General features: G+C 51.0%; 1 non-coding gene across 1 annotated transcript; it reads right to left on the reverse strand.

Moving 5' to 3' along the window:
• Window positions 1–2,296: 2,296 nt before the first annotated feature.
• On the reverse strand, window positions 2,297–2,369 carry TRNAK-UUU. Its single transcript has one exon. It is a non-coding gene; the product is annotated as a tRNA-Lys (tRNA).
• Window positions 2,370–3,549: the final 1,180 nt, after the last annotated feature.

Consider the following 3,549-nt stretch of genomic DNA (forward strand, 5'->3'; position numbering starts at 1 on the left):
CTGGCACTGTGAAGAGACATGAGAAGTGTAGAATAAGTGGGAGGCCCCTGGGCCTCCGGTGAAATACCACTACTCTTATCATTTTTTCACTTACCTGGTGCGGTGGGGGGAAAAGCCCTGAGGGGCTTTCACTTCTGATTCCAAGCAACTGGCATGTGCTGGGTGTGACCCGCTCCAGGGACAGCATCAGGTGGGGAGTTTGACTGGGGCGATACACCTGTCAAATTGTAACACAGGTGTCCTAAGGAGAGCTCAGGGAGGACAGAAACCTCCCATGGAGCAGAAGGGCAAAAGGTCACTGGATCTTGATTTTCAGTGTGAATACAAACCATGAAAGCAGGACCTCACAATCCTCCTGACTTTTTGGGTTTTGAGCAGAAGGTGTCAAAAAATTTACCACAAGGATAACTGGCTTGTGACAGCCAAACATTCACGGTGACATCGCTTTTTGATTGTTTGATATTGGCTCTTCCTATCATTATGAAGCAGAATGCACCAGGCGTTGGATTGTTCACCCACTAATAGGGAACTTGAGCTGGATTTAGACGGTCATGAATCAGGTTAGTTTAACCCTACTGATGATGTATTGTCGCGAACATAATACTGCTCAGTATGAGAGGAACCACAGGTTCAGACATTTGGTGTATGTGCTTGGCTGAGGAGCCAATGGGGTGAAGCTACCACCTGTGGGATTGTGACTGAATGCCTCTAAGTCAGAATCCCACCTAAATGTCATGAAACCACAGTCCCATGGAGTCTCGGTTGGCCCTGTACAGCCAGCCGCCCCCCCCCCCCGCCTGGGGAGCAGGCCCCAGTGTGGAGAGCTGTTCATGGCAGGGCTGGAGAGCAGTCAGAAGGAGCAGCCTCTCACCCGCAGCGTACCACACGCATGTTCATGGGGAACCTGGTGCTAAATCATTCATAGACAACCTGATTCTGGGTCAGGGTTTCGTACGTAGCAGAGCAGCTACCTCATTGTGATCTATTGAAATTCACCCCTTGACACAAGCTTTTGTCTCTGAACAAAGAACCCACCTGACTACCACCTCCAGGAGAAGAGGGGGGGTGCCACCATGCCTGCGATGGGCATCCCCCCCAGAGGCTAGTGAGAGGGGGGGAGATGGGCAGAAGACCCTCAGAAACGGAGGGTCTGGCTGTTCTCCCCTTCCCTCTGCCCCGGGCCTGGGTTGACCTGGCACCTGGCGAGTGACTCAGCCATGCAGAGAGCCAGTGGGCAGGGAGGCTCTGAGACAGGGAGCTCCCCTCCGACTCGCCTGCCTCTCCCTCCCACAGGCATCATTGGGGTTGAGCTGGTGTCCCAAAAGCCACCCCTGCACTTAAAAACAGGGTAGACCTGGTGTCTGGGAGTCCCTATAGCAATGAATGGGGTAGACTTGTTCTCTGCCAAGTCACCATAGGAATGCATGGGGTTGACCTGGTGTCTGAAATTCCCAATAGGCTTGAATAGGGTAGACCTGGTGCCTCAAAGTCCACATAGAAATATATGGGGTTACCCTGGTGCCAGGAAGTCCCCATAGGCTTCAATGAGGTAGACATGGTATCTCAATGTCCCCAGAGGAATGCATGGGGTTGACCTGGTGTTTCAAAACCCCAAAAGAAGCATATGGGGTTGACCTGGCACCAGGAAGTACCAATAGGCTTCAATGGGGTAGACATGGTGTCTCAAAGTTCCCAAAGGAATGCATGGGGTAGAATTCCTGCCTCCTGTTGTTTCACAATGAATGAAGCACCCACGGTGCTAACAGAAAGCAACAGATACAGCACCCAAACAAGAAACAATGGCTTAAGACTTCTAAAAGTGACCCACCACACTTAAGCCTCCATTTTAACAGGCCCAACCCCCACACACTCTTCACTGGCTCACTCAGATCAACACTGGCACCAGATACAAGCCTGCTGCCTGAACAGGAACCTGTAATAATAGACCCACAGATTAAAAGTCTGAAGCATGCTGCTAGAACAAGAAGCCAGATGCCTCCTAGGCCCCACATCTGCCCATGTAGCCCCAAGAAACACGCTGGGATGCCAGGATTGGGGTGGGCAGGGCAGCCCCCCTTGCCTGCAGACGCCCCGACTTCAGATCACCCACGGGGCATGCCATGAGGAGGAGAGGAAGGAGCCCCTGCTGCCCTTTGCTCACCTGGCTGCCATGGGTAGGAGGCCAAAGGGAGCCCTGGGCTGCTCCCAGTGCAAGCAATGCCCGGAGGAAAAGGATAGCACCACACACACACAACCAGCACTGGCCCTGTTCACCTTCAGGGCAAGGCCCCACTCCTGCCTGAACAGGGACTTGAACCCTGGACCCTCAGATTAAAAGTCTGAAGCTCTACCAACTGAGCTATCCAGGCCACAAGGAAACCTGGCACCGCCCTCACTTTGCCTCCCCACCACCCCCAAAGGCCGGCTCCATGACTCCACAGCCAAAGTCCCCCAACACTATGGGCTTGGAGGACCATGGGGACAGGGGTACAGAGGTGCCTAACTGGCCGCAAATAGGGATATCGCCCCACCTGCCTCTGGATAAAAGGGGCTCAGCACATGCCAGGCCTCTAACACACACACACACCCCCCATAGGCAGAGATGGGAATAGGGCTCATCTAGGAGTTGAACCCAGAATCTCCAGCACCCAAAGCAGGAATCATAACCCTAGACCAACAAACCAGGTGCTTGCCAAAACCCATCACTGCCATGCCACATTTCAAGACCCTGAGGCACAGGACCCTCTTGTGCCACAGGATTTTGATTGCTTTTTTTAATCCCAGATTTGGGATTTTTTCTTATTAAGAGAAAACTAGGAAAAGTTCATGGATTGGTTCCTCAAGCATTTCTTTGCAAAACTATTGGTCCCATTGGTGTAAAGTCAGCCTGGATTCATCAAGAGCATGTCATACCTGATAAAATCTGATTTCCTTCAACAATTAAGTGGCAGGCTCTATGGATGAGTGGAGAGCAGTGGACATGTTATACCCTGCCTTTAGCAAGGCTTTTGACTTTTTTTTTCATGAAATTGTCATTAACAAATTGAGGGAATACAGACTAGGTGATTACATAATACTATTAGGTGGATACATAATTCGTTGTATCATTATACTCAGCCATATCAAGAACTTTAGAAACAGACACACAGAGAGATGTACTAGATCCCCTTATATTTCATAGACATAGATTTCACAGACATTCAGGCTGGAAGGGGCCCCAGAAGATCATCGAATCCAGACTCCTGTCCCATGGGCAGGAAGTCAGCAGGGATCATAGGATCCCAGCAAGATAAGCATCCAAATGTGTCTTGAAGGCGTTCAAAGTGAGTGCTTGAACCGCCTCCGGCAGCAGTCTATTCCAAACCTTGGGGGCTGGGACAGTAAATAAGTTCTTCCTTATGTCCAGCCTGAATAGGCCGTGGTGGAGTTTTTGACCATTCTATCTTATCATTCCTTGGGGTGCTCTGGTGAACAGACATTCTCCCAGATCCTGATGAGCACCCCGATAAACTTATAGGTGGCTACCAGAACATCCCTGAGCCTCCGCTT

Source organism: Gavialis gangeticus, unplaced genomic scaffold (assembly GCF_001723915.1).
Source record: "Gavialis gangeticus isolate Ggan-Ray unplaced genomic scaffold, GavGan_comp1, whole genome shotgun sequence".
NCBI lineage: Eukaryota > Metazoa > Chordata > Crocodylia > Gavialidae > Gavialis > Gavialis gangeticus.